Source organism: Musca domestica, unplaced genomic scaffold (assembly GCF_030504385.1).
Source record: "Musca domestica strain aabys unplaced genomic scaffold, Musca_domestica.polishedcontigs.V.1.1 10, whole genome shotgun sequence".
NCBI classification, from domain to species: Eukaryota; Metazoa; Arthropoda; class Insecta; order Diptera; family Muscidae; genus Musca; species Musca domestica.
The window spans coordinates 9,263,234-9,285,514 of record NW_026712115.1 but is presented as its reverse complement, the minus strand read 5'-3'; the positions used below and the strand labels follow the sequence as shown (position 1 = coordinate 9,285,514).

General features: G+C 37.6%; 1 long non-coding RNA gene across 1 annotated transcript; it reads left to right on the top strand.

The window, feature by feature from the left end:
• Positions 1-20,509: 20,509 nt before the first annotated feature.
• On the top strand, positions 20,510-21,256 carry LOC131803561 (uncharacterized). Its single transcript, XR_009342652.1, has 2 exons — positions 20,510-20,733; positions 20,800-21,256. It is a non-coding gene; the product is annotated as an uncharacterized LOC131803561 (long non-coding RNA).
• The last annotated feature ends 1,025 nt before the right edge of the window (positions 21,257-22,281 follow it).

Sequence of the window (22,281 nt, the reverse complement as noted above, 5' to 3'; positions counted from 1 at the left end):
AAAAACAAAAAAAAAATCAAAAAAAAAAAAAATAAATTTTACGCCTTCGAAAAATTATCAATCGGCATTGAAGTTGACAAATTTCATAATTAGGTCCGGCTTTGTTATTTGTTTTGAACCCAAACATTTTTCAATTTCTTTAGCTATGAAACGGACGTAAATCTTTCGGGCTCTTGATTTACCGTTAAGAAAACAATTAAGTGCGGAAAATTGCAACAATTCAATCAGTATAGGATGGGCAATACTAGAAAATGATGGAATATTTCGCGATTTGTTTCGCTGTCAATGGTTGTCATTGCTGAAGAAAAAGATTGTATAAATATAATTTAGAAATAATTGTTGAAATCATGCAGATACTAACATGCAGGAAATTACACCTGGATATTATTATAACAGAACGCGAAATTTTTGAGATATGGCGGATTTGGGGCCTGAATGAGGGTATTGTTGGACAAAATAAGCAAACAAAAAAATCATTGAAAATCGAGGCGGGCAGTCATTGTCATATGGAAAAAATAAGGATTTGGGAAAAAACGTCAAAATATAGCACAGCACAATGGACAAAAGCCCCAATTAGGCTCCCAAGGCACACATAAACATTTTAAAGTTCAAAAAAAATTCAAGGCAAATGTTGACCCAAATAAGGATGTGAATACCCTACTAACTTTGGCTACCATTTTTGTCGACCCTCTAACTGGAACCATAATGGTAGTTTTTGGTTACAATTTATTGTTCACGTTTATATAAACCCAAACTTCAATAATTATAACCATTTAACATTTTTAAATTTGTTAGTGCTGCTTTCACTATTAATCGTGATATATACAGAATTTTCTTGTTCGCTGACCCACGATAAAATTTTATATAGAATCATTATTAGTAATGTCGATAACTTATTCAACAATTTGGCAAAATAGTCCAATACGTAAAATTTAAATTTGTTAGTGCCACTTTCGCGATGATTTATACTACCTAAAATTTTCTTTTGTTTGTTGGCCAATAGTGCAATTTAGTTTACAATCATTTCTCCTTTGACGTCGTACCCAAAAATTGTAATTTTGTGGACAATGTCGGAAGTTTATCGAACGCATGTGAAAATAAAACCACGTAGTCCTCAATTTTATACCTTCAAGTTGTTATTAAATGATTAATCGCAAATACAGATTCTATTTGTTTAGAGTCTTCCTGCTTTTACCTACCCATAGCAGATTTAATGTAGGACATTTTTTCAGTTGACAAGGTATCCAACAAATGTCATTGTCAGCCTGTTTTAAATCGATTCCGAAAATCAAAAAAAAAAAAGTGAAAAAAAATTAATTTAACGCCTTCGAAAAATTATCCACCGGCAACGAAGTAAGCAAAATTCAAAATTAGGTCCATCCATGGTACAATGAAGAGAAGGTAGCTCAACTTTGAAAAAATTGCAAGTATAGAGGTCTACCTGTTTGGCTTGTAATGTCAGAATTAGTATCAAAACAATAAAAAATCAAACAACTTGTTGCATTTATTTTGAATAAATAATTGAAAACCGCGAAAACTGAATGAAAGGTCAACACTTCTTTTCAAAACCAGGTTCTATATATCTCTAAAGGATTATTTCGCTACAACAACTCTAGATTTTGTCGATGCATACGATGAAATAAACATTTTGAAAACATCCGAATTTGAATGTTTTCTGAACAATTTTTTTGTTATTGAAAAGAAAACACATACGTAAACAAATAAAGATGGCATATTAAGCCAAGAAAATAAAAAAATTGAAATCATATGGTATCATAGCCCTACCTTCATATCATTGTACCATGGGTCCATCTTTGTTGATAATGGAGGAATGCAGCGGATTTGGGGCATGAGCGATGACAATCACGGACAAAATAAGCAAACAAAACAATGATTGGAAATTGTGGCAATAGTCATTGTCAAATGGAAAAAATAAGGTTTTTGTAGAGAACGGACAAAATGGGCTAAGCACCAAATTGTTACCCAAGGGGGAGAGGCGTCAGTTAAAAAAAGTTTAAGACAAATGGGGACCAAATCAAGATGTGAATATTCTTTTAATTTTGGCTATCAAGGCTGTCTCATCCGCAGCGAAGAAGTTGAAATGGAAACATTTTAAATTAGAAAAGATTCGATTCTGACAAAAATTTTATGAAAAATCAGTTATCTATTGACAACATCCCCTAAAAATGCCATTTGAAAATGACTACTGCCTCAATTTCCAAAGATTGTTTTGTTTAGTCCGCGAATGTCATCCTTCTTGACCCAAATCCGCAGTATTCCTCAATTACCAACATTTTTGTTAAATCATTCTTGATCTATTTACATTTTATATCATTTGTTTTGTATGATTCCCACAATTGTTTGAAAATTTTATTTATTTATTTGTTTCTTCAGCAATGACAGTCATTGACAGCCAACTTTAACGAGAGCCACAAATAGCGAAATATTTCATCATTGTCTAGCATTGCCCATCCTATACTGATTGAATTGTTAAAATTTTCTGCTCCTAATTGTTTTCTTAACGGCAAATCAAGAGCTCGAAAGATTTACGTCCGTTTCATAGCTAAAGAAATTGAAAAATGTTTGGGCTCAAAATAAATAACGAAGCCGGACCTAATTTTGAATTTCCGTTCATTGCCGTTGGATAATTTTTCGAAGGCGTTAAATTTATTCTTAAACTTTTGATTTTTTTTTTTTTGGTTTTTGGCATGGTAGAAGAATATAATAGGTAGACGCGTCGACACAGCTGCTGGGACAATGAACTGTCAAACCAATTTTGTAATTTAAAATGTTGAATGAAAAATTATTTAAATTTGTAAAAATTGTTGAAAAACGCGAATTATAATAGCCTTCGAATGTTGTAGTATAAGAAACATATAAAAATCTACTTATATTTGAAAAAACTTGAATTTTATTGACATATCAATGCTCCCAAGCATTGATGCATCTACCTGTATTCTTCTGCTATGGTTTTTGGAATTGACAGTTAAAACTGCCCGCCATCGACTTTTTTGGATATATTGTCCGGGGAAGACATTTCCTTCAACAAATTTGCTATGGGCCTGTAAAAATAGGAAGTCTCCAGACAGAATATATACCACGGAAGTTTCCGCTCAAAGTCAGTAATAATGTTTTTTTGTAATTGTTTCCCTTAATTTGGATTTGATTCATTATAGACTGAATTCCACAAAAGAGAAATTGTTGTACACAACATTTTACTATGGGTCACTAAAAAAATGAAATCTGTATATACGGTATATTATCGCAAAAATGAAATAACAAATTTATTACATACAAGTAAAAAAGTATCGGTCGGTTTTGCCGACAGATGTATACCCTCAGCCAATGTTTGATTATCATGGTACAATGAAGAGAAGGTAGGTCAACTTTGAAAAAATTGCAAGTATAGAGGTCTACCTGTTTGGCTTGTAATGTCAGAATTAGCATCAATAAAAAATCAAACAACTTGTTGCATTTATTTTGAATAAATAATTGAAAACCGCGATAACTGAATGAAAGGTCAACACTTCTTTTCAAAATCATGTACTATATATCTCTAAAGGATTATTTTGCTACAAAAACTCTAGATTTTGTCGATGCATACGTTGAAATAAACATTTTGAAAACACCCGATTTTGAATGTTCTCTGAACATTTTTTTTGTTATTGAAAAGAAAACACATACATAAACAAATATAGATGACATATTAAGCCAAGAAAATAAAAAAATTGAAATCATATGGTATCATAGCCCTACCTTTATATCATTGTACCATGTTGATTATTTAAAAATATTTTGACTTTTGATATGATTATTCAAAGGAATGTGCCAATATTGTCCATTTTGTATCGGAGCTAAATCAATATGACATAAATATTGCGACGTGCTAGTGTAGAATGGAATCGGATGTCAATTTCGCTTGTTATGAGCTTCATAGTTATTCAAAATTTTGAGCCTTTGTGTGGGAGGTACCAGAAGGAGTGGACCGATATATCCCATATTTACAACGGATCTTTAGTTAGTGGAAATAATGGATGTGTGAAATATAAAGAGAACCTGATGATTATTTCGGATTTTATAAACGTTTTGGTTATTCAAAACTTTGACCGTTTGTAATTTTGCGTTTTATGAGCTTAATGTATATTTAAAATGTCGACCTTTTGAAGGGGAGGTATCAGAAAAAGTGGACCGTTATATTCCATTTTTACACCAGACTTTGGGTTAATATAATTATTGGGGATGTGTGAAATTTCAAGACAATCGGATTCTTACATCACATTTTATGAGAGTTGTAGGGTAAAAATGTTCAATAATTGTTACTCTTATAAAATGTAATATAAGAATACACATGCCAATATTTTTTTTATAAATCTAAGATCCGGTGATAAGATATAACAGATCCACTCTTTCTGGTATTTTGAATATCCATTAAGCTCGAGAAACGTGAAAATAACATCCGATTCCATTTAGACTTGGCACATCTGAATATTTCTAAACTGTAGAGATCGGACCATTCCTTCTGGTACAGCCCCCACAAAGGGCCAAATTTTTAAATAACCAAAACGTTTATAAAATCCGAAATAAACATCAGGTTCTCTTTCCGAAATAAGCACCACAAAGGCTCAAAGAAAGCGAAATAAGCATCCAACTCTCCTCAAATTTCACACAAACAAACAATATCTGCTGTGCAGATGATATATATCTGTGAACCCCTTTCTGGTACCTCATTCACAAAGGGTCAGAATTTTCAATACTTTTATCTTCATAACTTGCGAAACAACTTGCTATATCTAAATATATCTCTCTTTTCTAGAAACCTAAGATTTATGATTTTCCATTTATATATTGGATATAAATGTTCCATTTTCTTGTAGTATTGCCCATACCAATATTTTATATGTATTAGATGAAGCATGAAAATGGAATACTTAAATCGACTATATCTGGTAGCTCACCGACAGATACTCTTTAGCTTGTTTTTTTTTTTTTTGAAAATTTCGACATGTTGTGGGAAGGTACCAGAAGGAGTGGACCGATATTGCCCATCTCCGAACTCGATCTAAATTTGAAAAAAAAAAAAAAAAATATTACGATGTACCAAGTTTGGACCAAATCGGATACTCCTTTCGAGAGTTATCGTGCACACCGCCCAGCAACACAGACGGATGGACGGACATCGTTAGATCGACTCCAAATGTTGATACATACATCTATGTATACTTTCTGAAATGGTATATTTTCACTCATGGGCTGTTGAATGTTTTGATCATTTGCCTTTGACTCCTTATAAATGGTACATCTTCGAACATATTCTCTGACTCGAAGATTCGTATTTGTCCAATAATATAATTTCTTAAGGCACAAATGAATTATGTGCGCGAATTATTGCTTTAGATGTCATCGTCGCTGGGACGATAACCGGAATGGTTTTCTTATAAATATACTCTTCTTTGACTACCAAGTCAGGAAGGCTGTCTTTATTTTGGTCTACGGTTTGTATTTTTGCCAGATATTCGTCAATCTGCTCTTCTGACTTCCTTTGCAATGTTCTATATAAAATGAATGACTTTGCAGAAGCAGACTCCATCTAGCCAATCGTCCACTCAGCTCCTGATTCGTCATCAGCAATTTTTGTGGCGAATGGTCTGCGAGCAAAGTGAACGGCATCTATATGGCTTGATATACGTCATGGACTTCTTAATGGCCGTCACTACCGCTGGCGTTAACTTCTGTGGTATATAGGTCACCGGATGATTTCCTCCATCTTTATCTTTCTGGAATAGAACGCCGCCAATTCCCAGATCCGACGCGTCGCACTGCACGTAAGAGTGCTTGTTAAAATTAGGGTGTCAACGCTTTCTTTAGCGTCTCTAACGCCTACTTAGGTTCATTCCCGAATTTAAATAAAGGCCCTTTCTTGAGCGTGGCAAATAAGATCGTCGCCAACGTAGCGCAATTTTCAATAAATTGCCGATATTGCCAGTCAGTCATGCCGGTAAACCTTCACACTTGTCGGGCAGTTTTAGGGTCGCTGCAGCTAACGATAGCCGACACCTTCTCGGGATCGACTTTCGGTTGACCTTCACCCCCAATGTAGCCAAGATACCGCAGCCATCGAAAGCAGAACTAACTTGCCCACATTGTTAGTTAGGTTCGCCGCTGTCAGGAGACCAGACACTTCTCAGAGGAGGTTAAGGTGCTTTTCAAAATCTGCTAATATAAGCAAATCGCTCGCTCAAAGACCTTGGAATGGCCTTATCCATAAGCCGACATAACCTTTGATCTGAATCACATAATTCACTGAACTGCAGGTAAGACTGGGTAATGTTTTTGTTTTACTGGCTCTGCATTTGCGGTGTCTATTATATTTGTTATTATACCAACAACCTGGTAAAAGGTGCCATCAGCGGTTATCATAATCGACCTATTTGGTAAAATTGGAATTCCTTCCCGATCAGCCATCTCTAAAGAGTCTTTTCTTTTTCATCTAGCAGATCTTTAACTTCAGTGTTTCCAATACGTATCTTAACATATAAACGTATGTCTTCACCTTGATGTAAATTAGGTTCTTCTATCTGATGTCTAAGCAGCTTCCGTACCTTGAACCTTCGTTTTGCTCTGGTCCGCTAGTTTCCCGGGCACCTTCGCGAAAGCGTTGGTGCCCATGGGAAATATCAAAGACCCCATCGAAAATTTCAAATTGTATTTTAGCATCTCAACAATTTCCACTGGTGCTCGTTGCTATTGATGTAGGCGCAGCATGGCATTCTAAAACTCCTCAAAAGATCCATCATTCGGAGCTGGCCTTCGAAGTCTCTCTCAAACTTCCGGAGTCGCCCAAAACCAATCTGCGGCTGGTCCTTCCAACAACTGGGGGAATTTCATCACTACCTCTTCGACGCTGACGCCGTAGAACTCTTTCAAACGCTCCAAGCGAAAGATGTAATCTTCGGCAGTACTTGATTTTGACGTACCATCAAACCGTAACCTCCACTTATCCATCTCACTGCGCATGCCTTTTGCATGTAGTATATTAAGAAGGCCTAGCCCACCCATATGCGTTTCCTGGGGTGGCTGTCCTCCCCTTGGGTTGGGAATCACATTCCGTGTGCCTAACATTGTAACATTGTTTGTTGATTTGGTGGTTGATCATGGACTTAGCTTAGTAGTTGCTCTGATGGTTAGTTGAAAACTCGATTAGACGATTAGACGGGAATTCCGCCGTTGGATTTATTGTAATACCTGCAGGTTATTGTATGTATGAAGAGAGTTCATTGCTTCCCGCTGTACCTGCCTCTAGAAGCTGGAAAATACTCGGCCTTCAGAGTACCGCTGAGCAGGTTCCGAAGTCTCCCCCTTCCGTGATTTGTGGAAATCTTAGAAGACGAGTTACGCCAAAGAAAATAGAAGTCTCGAGAGTTGTTTAAAGTTTACGGGAGTTGTTTAAACCAACCACACCGACGAGCAAAGAGTGGTACATAAAGCGGAAGAATTTTACCGACTTGGCAGGCCTTCTAGAGATGGCTGAAGACCTCGAAGACATACTATCCATACCAAACATTGCCAGGGAACATCATTGACAGATACAGCACGTTGAAACAAGAAAAGTCCCAGAAAGAGCTATCAACCCCGCCGCTGCCTATCATAGGTGTGGTCAAGAGGTGCACTTTGCAGCCGGTTGTAGTAATTCATAAAGACTCCTCTGTTGTGAGCGTGGACGGAAAGGAGTTAGAGCAATTTCATGTTGCCCGCTGTGTCCAGAAAACGAACAGCGAGCCCCAGAGAGCTCCCACAGAGAGCGGGTGTTGAAGGAGAATCATAGTAAACCAACAGCAGTACACATGGGAATACGCAAAACTATGAACCGGATATGTAACAGGTACTATTGGCCGGGCATGGCGAGAGTTATAGCAAAGTTCATCCGAAGATGTGAATCCTGTCAGCGCTATAAACCCCATCAAGTCGCTCCAGCAGGAGATATTCTTGCGTCGGTCCCAGAAAGCCATGGGCAACAGTGTGCACGGACTACGTTGGGACATTGCCAAGAATGAAGCATGGAAACACAATGCTTTTGGTGTTTTACGATCGATTCTCCAAATGACTAGGGAAATATTTGCGAGGAATTGGTTCACCACCACCGTATTGTCCTCAAGAGAATCCTACCGAAAGAGCCAAGACTTAAAAGCTGCCAAAAGTACCCAACCGGAAGAAGTAAAGGAAGCTCTGGACACTCTCAGGCGCCGGGCCTTAACGGCGGAACCAGTAGCAGAAGTCATCTGTATATCGTCAGACGATGAATGTCAAACACCTCCGAGGCGTAGGAAACGAATCCTGCCGATATCTGGCCGGGCAGAAAAGTCGGAAAAATACCATCACGACGACTGGAGCTGGTTGCTTCATAGTCCTAACTACACGAAGGGAAATAGGCTCCCCATCACCACAGTGTGAAATATTACCTTTGACTCCCCTCGCAGCACCGTTGCGCAGTGGTCACTGCCATTGGCCAAAATTCAAAAAATTAAAATCAGATATTCATTGTCAAATGTGTACACCTGAACTCTTAAGAGGTTAAGCTTTTTAGAAAACATAATTATCTTGACTTCATTCTAACGGCCCACTTCGAGAATAGCATCAAAAAAGAGAAAATGTAGGTATTTGCTTTTTTCAGTGGGATCAGTGAAAAATTGGAGTAAAAATAGAACTGTATTATACATTTTAAAACGACAAATCTTGGCATTATTATTGAAAAGCAAGGTATTGACTTATTTTTAGTGCAGTAATTTGTGTGTTTAGTAGTTGTGTAAAATAAAGAAAATGTGAGTGATCTGAGTTGCCTTTAAGATTAATTTTGAAAATAAAATTGGAAATCAGGTAAAGTTTTAATTGTTTTCCCCCCTGAATCCTCCAATGTGATTTTTTTCACGCCATTAGTAATGGCCCTAAGATTTTAAAAGTGCTAATTTAACTTTCAGATTTTGTCAGATTTGTATGTTATGCCCAATATACTGAAGTGACTTCGCTGCAATTTTGTCAGTTCTATGGTGCTAGTGACATAGAATATGTTTTTGTTGTTTGGGATTGATAAGGATGTAATTGAGGGGTGTTCAATAATGTTGCAAGCATTGTCTTCTGATTAATGTCAAAAATTTAAGACCATTGCACTGGAAACTGCTAAAAAGTTAACAAATAGATATCCATGGCACTATCTTCCACCCACAGTTCATAAAACTTTAATACATGCACCCGACTTTAGAAATTTGTCATTGTATAGATTAGATAATTATAGGAGGAGGCCGTGGAGCTCTTCTGAGCTCTGACCCTTTTATAACGGGACAGCGAACGTTACCAAACAATAACCAGTAAAGAAAGTCTTAAAGTTGGGTGGAGCCGACTTCATGTTACCCTACACCACTTTGCATATTTAGTAGAGCCTTACATAACAAATAAAGTTTTTAATGGGGAATTTGTAAGAATTAAATCATACCAACTATGATTATAGTAATAATAAAAAGTCCAAAGGAACTAATATATGGAAGGAATATCCTCCTCTGAATCGATTTCTACTAAATTTGTCGAGACATTTGCGCCTTTTCAATTCGGGCTTGTATTATCCATTTGGTGCAGAATTATCTTGAAATCGGATAGATATATATGAGAGCCATGTCTAAATCTGAACCGAACTCGATAAAATTTGACAAAGGTATTTCTGAGCTGTATTTGATATATTGCCCCGAATATCGTTACTACGGAGTCCACATTACGGCTATGCAGAGCAAATTCAACAAATCGGATGAACAATATGTATGGGAGCTATAGCTATATCTGAATCGATTTCCACCAAATTTGACACACTGGTTTCCAGACTCAATTTGGCCGTAAGTACCAAATTCCATTCCATTTGGGCTAATATTACACGTTTGGTGCACAATAAAAAGCAAATCGGACGAAGATATATATGGGAGCCATATCCAAATATTAACCGATCTCGATAAAATTTAGCAAGGGTATTTCTGAGTTATATTTGATATATTTCCCCAAATATCGTTGTTACAGAGTTCTGGTCGTACGTATATTCCATACTATTTGGGCTGATACAAGTTTGGTGCACAATATAAGGCAAATTGGATGAAAATATATATGGGAGCTATACCTAAATTTTGACCGATTATCTACAATTTCAATCGGGCCTTGGGTCAAACAAATTATTTGTGCAAAATTTAACTTTGATTTAATTTTATATTGAATTGTTATTTTATTTTGTTTACAAAAATCAAATTTGGAATTGATTTATATAAAAATACTTCTATTTTTAGAGGTATCTCTACAGGGGGACCCGCAGGTAAAGGCGGACCGTTCCAAATAATTTTCAGTAAGATAATTTTTTAACTCCTTAGAACGTAAAATATCAAATCACATTACAATCTGGTGTAGAAATGTGACAAGAATTGGGCAAATAACCCTTATTCGGGAGGTACGTTGTAAGGGGACCATGCCAAAACATGCATCGACCATATCCATTTTGTCACATTTTTTATTTTTATCCCATCAAGGTACCATAACCAAAGACTCATATTGATATGTGCACTGAAAGTATTTTTGGCCGCTGTTCCCATACGACCTCGACCACTGTGCGTTGTCGGCAGTACGGGTAGTGACATCGTATTGATGGAGAACATCCTGAAAAAAATCAGGATTGGGCGAAATTGCGGCGACAAGGCAGCATGTGCACGAAGAGCCAAGAATGAGGAGTGTGGTCGTTATACCACAGAGAGTAGAACCTGACGTTGACTATGTGTGCGACATGGATCTCTCGGCTGATGTAAAGAAAAAGCTGCAGCCATACCTCAAATTGGCGTTATAGCTACATCGTCCCGGAGGTAGCTATAAGCGAGTTGTTACCACCCAGGGCGTAAGTTCCCGATAATGTTGGGACATAAGGGGCACATAGTTGTCATATCGAGGACTTAGGGACTCCACCCCAGGAAGGGAGGAAGTGTGGCGGCGAAAAAACCTTCGTCATTTTTGCCTACACCAATGTACAAAATTTGCTACGAATAAAACGGACAAAAGCATATGAAGAACTGCATTTTATTCTAACTCAATTCAGGTGACCCGTTATCACAACAACAAACAGCATCACAGCACATGTAATGTTGTTGTTCCCGTTACTCCACCGCGAACACATGGTGGAGTAGGTTGTAAGAGGGCTTTCGATGGCAGAATCGAGACAGTCAGTGTAAGACTTTGAAGCGACAACATCGCAGCTACTTGCAACCGTATTCTTGAATATACTGTAATGTTTGAGTAGTTATTAAGGTCTCTTGAAACATAATCCTAGATCCTTGTAGTGCACCCAAATCCTGTATCCTTGTCCCGTTTGTCGAATACTTACCCAGATCTCGAGTTGAAGGACCACTTCCAATCTAGGACCGAAGACGATTAGGATAATTTTTATTTACCGTAAAATAAACAATAAAAACGTAATATCAAACCACTATCTGTCTCAACAAATAAAATGTCTGTACGAACCCCGGCGAGCTATCCCAGCCCAAGGGGAGATATCCTGTCGTTACAGTGGCGCCGAGCAGTGACGAAAAGAGTTAGACGGCGTACGGTGTTAACTTGTGATAAGTGAAGTGTCATTACAGACTCCGTAAAGACGACCTAAATAGTTACCAAAAGGAATTCGGTTGTGAAGAACAGAGAAGAAGGTTTGCTATGTTCCTAGCCCACTTGCATGAACCTGAAGTGATGGAGAGACTGCTAGCTATCCTCGAAAAGGAGACGAAGACAGCATCACCGCGGAAGTTAAGTGAAACGGAAGGCGCAACGTCCACACGGCTAGTGGTGCCATTCTCAAGAAGTAGGAAGACACTGGGGTATAAATTTTACTGGGGAGTGTAAGCCGTTCAAATTCGTGGAGAGACTGGAAGGTCGAGACCGAGATGTACCAAATCCCCATTAACGACCTAGTAAAAATGACGCCGGAGGATCTCCACGGATGGACATCAATGTGGTTCCGTAATAATCGCAAGTCGTGGCAATCTGGGTAGTCGGCAAGAATTACCAATCCCTCCACTGCCTGTCGTAGATGTGGCCAAGAAGGGCACTTCGTAGCCGGTTGCCGTAACCAGCAGAAGCTCTTCTGCTGGGAGTGTGGACGGACCGGAGTGAGGACTATTGCATGTTGTCGGAAGCAATTGGGAAACTAACAACACGGCCTCGAGAGGTAGGAGATGTCGGTTCCAGAGCCAGGTATCCTACCACGGCGGAACCTCTCTCCAGTTCAAAGACTCACATTAATAGCAAATAAATACATAGAAGGACGCCGCTAGTCGATACGGGCGCGACAAGGTGTTTCTTTATTGATAATATTCGGGAAATGCCGCCTCTACATTGAATTCTTCGTTCCGAAACAAACAAGCTCAGATTGACAAAGACAACAGTAGGCACTCCAATAATCCTATTGAATCGCTATACCAAAATTCGTGGCCAATGATGAGTGTAACCTTCTTGAACGAAGAGTTAAACAAGTTTAAACATTTACACGAATATCTGAATAGCAAATACCTATCCGTTACCCCGCCTTTAGACCATACTGGACCGCCTCCGAGAAGCCAATTTCGTGAGCAGCATCGATCTGAACGGTTATTGGCACTATCTGAACAGTCGAAAGTACACAGCCTTCACAGTACACGGTCGAGGGTTGTTGCAATGGTGTGTAATGCCATTCGCGCTCGAAACCCATGTGACGAGGATTGTGCGCCCTGGAAACTCTGAGTCCCAGTTCGCAAAGAGATCGGGTGCTGATTGAGAATTATAGTCGGAAAACCGCAGGACACATGGGAATACGCAAAACATAAGCAGAATATGTAACAGATACTATTGGGCGGACATGCAAAGAGATATAGCAAAGTTCGCCAGAAGCTCTGAATCCTGTCAACGTTATAAGCTCCATGAAGTCGCTCCAGCAGGGGAAATGCTTGTAGCTGTCCAAGAAAAACCATGGGCAACGGTTTGCACAAACTACGTTGGGCCATTACCAAGAACCAAGCATGGAAACACAATGCTAATGGTTTTCTTCGATCGATTCTACATGTGGGTAGAACTTGTGCCGCAAAGAAGAGCTACCGCAGAAGAAGTGGTGAAGGCATTCCGGGAGATGATTCTGGCAAGATTTGGTACACCAATTCGCCGTCAGGAGAATGCTACCGAAAGAACCAACAGGACAATTAAGACAATGATCGCCCAGATGTACAGCAAAGACAACATGACGTCCATCAAAACTAAGGCAGCCCTTAAACAAGGGAATGATTTCCCAACTACAAAGCCATGTGTTGTCCCCCTGGTTAGAAGGACTCCATGTAACATTATCCAGGCTATGCGGAAACTAAAAGCACCATCCCGTCCTAAACCAGAGGATGTGCGGGAGGCATAGACACCCTCAGACGCCATGGCCTGGTGACAGAACCTGTTGCGGAAGTTATCAAAATCTCCTCGGAAGACGAATCGCACACCTCACCAAGACGCCCGAAAAAAGCACGTGTTGAGGCCGAGACTCCTTCGCCTGTAGTGTCGCCCATATCATGCCACGACTCAGGGTATCGGTCAGCCCCCCACGGTGACCGGGACTGGCTAACTCAGATCCCAGTATGTACGCAATCAAATGGGCTCCCGATCACCCTAGGGAAAGACATACTTGTGACATCACCGAACAGCACCGTCGTCGGCAACGATCTCATATTCATTGAGAATATCCTAGGGAACGCAGAGTCTCCAACGAAGCAAGTTGTCCGGAATGAGCTAGAAATTCGGAGTGCAGTCGTAGTGCTGGAGAGGGTCGAGGAAAAAGCAGACTTCGCGTGCAGCGAAAAACTACCCCTGGACATAAGCAGAGGGCTTCAGCCATACCTGAAGTCGGCAGTAGCGCTGCATCGTCCCGGGGAACAATATAAAAGAGTGGTCACCGTCCAGGGGCGTCAGTTCCTAATCTTGGTGGGGCGCAAAAAACATGTTGTCGTCATCCCTAGATAATAAAAGAACCCCATCCCAGGAAGAGAGGAAGAAAAAATCCTCTGTCAATTTTGCCTACACGATTTTACTTACAAAATTTAATAAACAAAATAGGTCAACTGCATACTTTACTCATTCATTTCATTTTCTTTCTGGCGGACTTCAGTACTCATTGCAGTTGAACCGTTACCACAACAACAGATCACTGTTCACTCATCACCACCATTGGCGGTGATGAGCACATATGATGTTGTGATAACCAAATTTTTGTAAACAAGTTCCCGTTACTCCGCTGCGAACACGTTGTGGAGCCGGGTATAAAAGGGCAATCAATGGCAGAATCGAGACAGTGAGTGCCAGGCCTTGAACGTGACAACACTAGCTTCGGTAAGTTATATCCTTACTTAGAATGCCTAACCAGGTCTCTAATCCTTGAATCCCGGTGGTAACCTTGAATATCCTTGTAGTCCAAGTATCTTATATCCTTGTAGTATGCTTGAGTACTTATTAAGGTCTCTTGCAAACATAAATCCTTGTAGTGCTTGAGTACTCATTAAAATCTCCTGCAACCTAGTATACTAGATACTCGAATTGCTGAATACTCGAAGTGCTTGAGTACTTATTAAGGGCTCTCGAAACCTTATCCTTGAATATCCTGTAGTGCTTGAGTACTTATTAGGGTCTCTCGCAACCGTATCGTAGATCCTTGTAGTATGCTTGAGTACTTGCAACCATATCCTTGAATATCCTGTAACCTGCTTGAGTATTTATCCAGGTCTCTCGCACTGAATCCATCCCGAATCCTGAGCACCCAAATCCTGTGTCTTTGTCCCGTTTCTCGAGTACTTATCCAGGTTTCGAGTTGGAGAACCGCTTCGAATCCCGGACCGAAGACTATTAGGATAATTTTTATTTACCATATAATAAACATAATATCAAAACACTGTACTGTACTGTACGAACCCCTGGACCCCGACGAACTATTCCAGCCCTAGGGGAGAAATCCTGTCGTTACACCTGCGACACTATTGAAATTTGGTGTTGTTGGCGTACTGTCTACTACCAAGGAAATCGATCCCTCGACAGATTGTGCTGGACTCGACATGGTCGACCTTATGTCACCGGCTTCTTGCACTGTGGTAACCCTGTAAGCTGTCGTTGTTACCGCTGTTGCTTCTATTATCGAAGAAGTGCCATTACCAATGGCTACGGTGTTATTCGCGGACACGGCACTATATTTGTAAACCGTGTATTACAATATTTCTCTTTATATTTTAGAAACATGTGTGTATCAAAGGATGCCAACTAAAGGATTCAAACCCCAATGGACTTGCTTCTGGACTGGCTTCTCAAAAATGTCTCTCACTTCCGCTATCGGATAACTTAACAATTCGTAAAAGTTCCTTCTTTTCAAATGATTCGCTGTATAAATAATGAACAAAAATGAGATTAGTTTGGTACCTAACGGACAATTTCTCGAAGACACTGCATTACTCCTGGGCAAATATCCAGGACAAGATTGGAATTCGCACTACTCATGTTGTCTGGAACGGACGGACAGGTAAGCAAACTAATTTGGACTATTTCAAGTAAATACTGCAACTAAATATTGTTATTTTGTCAGAACCGTCGGTACCGATGTACAAGTTTTAAAAAAGGGAAGCCGATCGTGACTTACGACCCTTCAAAACAAAAACAAACCTGATATCCTTACCACAGCCTACATCTCATCGGTGTGACTTTCGACAAGGTGTCTACCCTCATGGCGTAAGGAACAGCAAACAAAACATAAATGTGGACAGCTAAATACTCAGGCTCTACTTTGCGCGCCATTGGATGAACAATATATATATGTGAGCTATAACTATATCTGAACCGAAATCAAATTTGGCATGCTTATTTTCAGCCCTAATTTGGTTGTATGTGCAAAATTCCATACTATTCGGGCTGATATTACACGTTTGGTGCACAATAAAAGCCAAATCGGACGAAGATATATATAGGAACTATATCTAAATTTTGACCGATTATCTCCAATTTCAACAGGGTTCGTCTTTGGGCCAAACAAATGATTTGTGCAAAATTTCATCTGGATCGGGCAATAAATGCGAACTGTACTTTGTTTACAAAAATACATGGACAGACGGACGGACATGCATAAATGGACTCAAAATGTGATTCTATGCAGATCATCAAAAGGAACTATGGGTCTATCTCGTTCCCTTTTGCCTGTTAAAAACAAATGCACAAAGACATTATACTCTGACCACCTTGTGGTGTAGGGTATAAAAATACAATATAATTCATTTAATTTAAAACTATTTCAAGGTGATGAGAAAGGAAACAAATTGTACTATTAAATAAACCAAAAAAATATTCTGTTCTTCAAAAAGATGCACACACAGGTTCTTCATTCTTTTCAGGTCTCGACGACAACAGGATGAGTCTTTCTTCTACTTTCTCTTCAGGTCTTTAAAGCTAAAAGTGCATGTGGAGCTGACTTAAACTGTGTTTTAACTTTTTTTCCAAATAAATGTGCAATAATTGTTTCTTTTATGTAGTAGCATGAACACGTCGCATCCCTCGGTGAATTGGACGGTGATGAGTGGACTCCCGATGTGGCCTCCACGCGTTGATGGTGTTTTGTTTATATTGGTTTTCTTTAAGTTTTTGGGTTTAAGTATTTGTATTTTTTCCAATATTTAATGCAATGTTTAGTTGATATTTCCTTGCTTTTCAATTTTTTATAGCTTTGTTAAGTTTACTTTTTCTCGTTTTCATTCCAATTTCGTTTCGTTTTAATTTTTTACCACTTTTTGTGAAAGCTATATGTATTTTGTGTTAAGAGTTATATAGTCTATTCAAAAAGAGTTATATAGTCTAAATTATAGTTTCATTGATTCCTACCTTCCCCTTAGTTTTTTGACAATAAATCTTTCCTCTCTCCTTTATTTACCCTCTATGACATTTGACCACTGCTATACCAACGGAGATGGTCTGTTGTAAACGTTATATAGTAAAACGTAGATAAAGTATAAAACGTCAAAATCTTCTAAAAAACTGTAATATCCCACATAATACATCCCAAGTTGGTCGATAAACGTTGAGGCAGTATTATTGCTGATCTGAATGAGTATAGTTTGCTTGCACAAGTCTTCCAAATTTGCTTAAGTTAATGCTGAGAGCATGCAAAGAGCACAAAACCTTAATTCCATGTTTACATTATTGCTTTTTTCAGGGTTAACCGACTTCAAGAGAATTTATTTGAAGTATAAGTAATTGATATGACAGGTTTAATCCAAATCCAGTGGTTTAATCCATTTTATGTAAACGTACTGTAAGGTGGACGTTTGTTCCAAAGACATAAAACTGTAAAAATTGGGCAAAGTTCATATTGGATTTAACGATGGCCGCCGACGTGCCAAAATGCATTAGAAAATATACAGAAATATGTTAATTTGATATCGCAAAAAACGGCATTAAAGGTAACAGATATAACTCAAAAATTGGCGTGTGCACATTTAATCGATGAAATCCAATAGAAGTGTCCGCTATGTTACGTCATAACATAATGCTGTCACGATATGGTGTCATAGCATATTTTCCACTACCATCGCCATCTATTGAATTGAATGAAGCAACAATGAATTTTTCCCATCTTATTAATTTCCTCTGTATTCAATCACCACGTTTCTGTAAAAACTCTTGTTATTTGTCTGGGTTTACGACTTTTTTGACGTATGTATGATACGTCTGAAAATAATGTCATACACGGCTGACAGACCATCTACGTATACCAACCAGCTCTTTTTGATGAATGACTACAGTTAAATTCTTCTTCTTATATTAAATTTAACCCTCTAACAGGCGCACACCACAATGTCCTTTTTTTATACTCCACCATGTCAGACCCAACAAAGTATATATGTTCTTCATCAGCTTAAAATTCTAAGCCGAACGAATTGAGATAGATGGCTAAAATTTTGCACACAGGTTAAGTAAATGGGTCATGTAGGTCCACGCTTTCATATAGCCCCCATATAACGGTACCTCCCGGTATTCGGTATTTTGATGATTTTAGCGACATTATTCACCGGAATTTTTTAAAATTTGGTATTTTAAGTTTATACTGAATACTACAGCCTAAGACAGAAAATTGTCTGTCTGTCCTACAGCCCCCATATAACGGTACCTCCCGATATTTAGTATTTTGAGGATTTTAGCGACATTATTCACCGGAATTTGGAACTTGAAGTTCGTAATCGATACTACAGCTTATGACGTATGACAAATTACGTACATAGAGTTCGTAATGGGAACTGCAGCCTGTGACAGAAAATTGTCTTCACAGGTCCACGTCTTCGTATAGCTCCGATATAACGCTACCTCCCTATATACGGTATTTTGATGATTTTAGCTACATTATTTACCGTTTATTTCAAGTTTCGAATTTGAATATAGTAATGGCTTATAACAAGCAATGCCTATGTAGGTCCACGTCGTATAGACCCCAATATAATGGCTATATTCGGTATTTTTAAGATTTTAACAAAATTTTTAACGTATTTTATTGTTTTGAAAATTCCCAAATTCATTCCAAATGGTGGAGGGTATTCAAAGTTCGGTCCGGCCGAACTTACTGCTTTTTAACTTGTATTTGTTGTTAAGATTCAATCAGTTGATTTTATTAAATATAGCTCTATGTTCATTGATTCATCTTTCAATGTAGACTTAATTTTGCTCAAAATATATGATTGTTCTCTATTAAGATTTCCAGTTATTCCGTTCAATAATTTATTCATATTCTGAAAGTTTGATTGGTGGTTTTAGCAATGCTATACCGTTTGGTGAAACGTAAGGTTGTCCCTTGTTTAAGGCCTGTTGATATTCTTGCATATTTCTGTTGGCTTTTTCTTCTTCTCTCTTCTTGCTAAGGTTGATTGATAATATTGATTTGAATGCGATCATTATTTTGTTCAGGTACTCTATCAACATAAACGATGTGTTATAGTTCTTTCCAGTATCCAAGGACATCTTTTTACCTCCTTATTTAACGACGTCACTCATTCTGTTTCCCTTAGGGCAGTCTTCTTTTATACTGGTGCTGTCTTCAAAGACCCCATATAAACGTACTTCCCGATATTCGGTATTTTGACGATTTAAGCCATATGTTCTAACGGAATTACTTAAAATTCAGTATTTGGATTCCGTAATGTCAACGTTTTTATACAGCCCCTCTTCTGCCGATAGTTGGTATTTTGATGATTTTAGCCAAGCTTTCTTACAGAATTGTTTGCAATTGGATTTTCCAATAAACAAATGGACGTTGCTATATTGTTTTAGATTTTAGCACTGGAATATAGATACTAAAAATAAATATTTCATAATGTTACAAACAGAATGTCAAAATTAATGTATCCTCAATACTAAATAAATTTTACACACATTTGTTATCTGAAAGTTGATTAAATCATTTTGTCTTTATCTGATTGGAATTTAAATATGATGTTAGCGCCATCTACATATTAGTTTGCTAAAGTTTTCGCAATACGAGTAACATATTCTTGACATAATCCAGCGAGTACTAAATAAGGTTTATTCATAGCATTGTTCTCTAAAATTTCAACTATAGATGGCGCTAAATTTGTTGGAAAAATAATTTGCTTGAATTGCTTATAATAAGATGAATATCTACTTTAAATGTTTCGAATGTATTGCATCATAAATTACTGTTTCACTATCGCCGTTATTTTGTTAATGTTTACAATAAATGAATAAATTCAGCATTGACGATCTCACTTTTAATACGGCACCTTTTTAATATAAGTAAAATCTAAATTCATATGGTGGTAAGGAGTGTGGATATGGACAACGATTATTCTCTAGAATTCATGATAAGAGAAGTGCTCGACTGAGATCCGTCTACAATTTATTGACCACCAACAATGGCAGAGCAATATCAAATAATCGATTTTCAGTAGATTCGCCAGAACCAAATTACGAGTATGTCAATCAGTGATCCAAGAAAATTGTCACAAGAATTAGTCAAAACGGAAAAAGAGACTACCCGAGACATATCAGCTAAATGGAAATTGAATGGATTAAAGTGTCAATTGGAGCCTCCTTATGTTTTATGAAAAAAATGGATGTAACGGCTGATTTCTTAGATATTATACATGGCAGAAGAATACAGGTAGATGCATCAACGCTTGAGCGCATTGATATGTCAAAAAAATTTAAATGTTTTTTCAAATATAAGTAGATTTTTATATGTTTTCTTATACTACGTCAGTCGGAGGCTATTATAATACGCGTTTTTCAACAATTTTTACAAATTTAATAATTTTTCATTCAACATTTTCAATTCAAAAATTGGTTTGACAGTTCATTGTCCCAGCAGCTGTGTCGACGCGTCTACCTATATTCTTCTACCATGATATTATATTTTTGGCAACACTGGTTTAAACAACTCATACACGGTTTGTGTGTTGTTTTACAGTGAAACATCTACCGTTTGGTCTATCGTCAAAAAAAAGAAAACAAATTAAAAGTGTCAATCGGATTTGCCTATTGTTGATTAAAATATAGATGAACACGAAGTTAAAAGAAAATAGCAGACTTTTTCGCCAGTATAAAGGTTATAGTTACTCATAATTTTGAAACCTTGTGGGGAAGGTACCAGAAGGTGTGGATCGATGAATTCCATATATCAGATCTCTGGTTGGTAAAAATATTGTAATATAGGAAAAAAAGTTTGTAGGAATCGTTGGCTTTTCGTTATGATAGTTTACATGTTATGCGAGTTATAATTATTAAAAATGTTGACCCTTTGTGTGGCAGTTACCGGAAGGAGTAGGCGGATGTATCCCATCTCCATACTGGATAATGTATTGGTGGGTATATTAAGATGCCTCGTTGTCTCGTCGTTTGAAAAGAATCAAATGCCGTTGTGAGGGAGGTACCAGAGGACCGGTCAATTGGCCACCTTGATCGTGGGAGTTAACGCCTTTAAATTCATGCCTATACAAACGAGCCCGCTTCAATTGACCCATTGCAAGACAACATTGTATCATTTATTCGTGAGAAACCGGCTAAAATGTCGAAAAGAGAATGCCAAAATTGGACTAAGAGGATGGATGATTTGAGGCGCTGTCGCGGTTAACAATTGCATGAAAAATCTTCAAATATTAAAATATATGGACCGTTGTATCTATTCAAATAAAAATTTCATGTATATTTCTGATTTATTTATTATTTTTTCTTTTTGAAAAACTTTAGTAGAGCTCGTAATCTTTCTTTATAAATGTTGATCTTAGTTCATGTGCAAAATTAAAATAAAATATACCATATATCTCGGTACCGAATTCCTTTTTTTCGAAAAAAAAAAAATAAAATATGCCATTACTCGCCTGATGGTTAACATTTTCAACCACAATTATCCTCGTGTTGTTTTCAGTAATATTGCCAAATACACTATTTACTTAATATCACCGGATTCCAAGGAATATTAATCAGAAAATGTCAAAAAGGCCCCTATATTTACGTAAATTTGCGATATAATTTTTAAAAACCCCGATACACGTGTCTTCCTTTTTATATCCTCAGCCATATGGCTACAGAGTGTATATACCATTTAATACCGTACCTCACCAAAATAACGTATTTAGACCCTAGGTCTCTGTCGAAGAGAATATCCGATTTGGTCAAAATTCGGTACAGCACGATATTATTATAAAACTTTGATTGAGTTCGAAATTGGGCAATATCGGTACAAGATTAATTTTTAAATAGAATAGCAAATACACAAACCACATGCATTTTGTGTTGGTTCACAAGGGGTTAATTGAAAAATAGTTATTTTAATATTAATGATTTTTACTATTTTTTCATAAATCAACGTATTTTCAACAAATATTAAGATAAAACCAATTCTCCTAAATTAATTTAATTATCTGAAATCATTTGGGAATATAAGGCATATATACTTAGAAAGTACTCCTCGAGACCTTTCATTTGAATCCCGCCCCAATGACGCAGCTATCATAGTTTTTGTGCAATTCAGAATTTTCCAAGTATTTTCCCTACCGCCAACCTCACTTTGGTTAGAAAATCGGAAAAATTCGATTATCTGAAATCATTTGGAAATATGAGGCATATATACATATATAAATACTCCTCGAGACCTTTCATTTGAGTCTAGCCCCAATTACGCATCTATTATAGTTTTTGTGTAATTCAGAATTTTCCATGCTTTTTCCCTACTGCCAA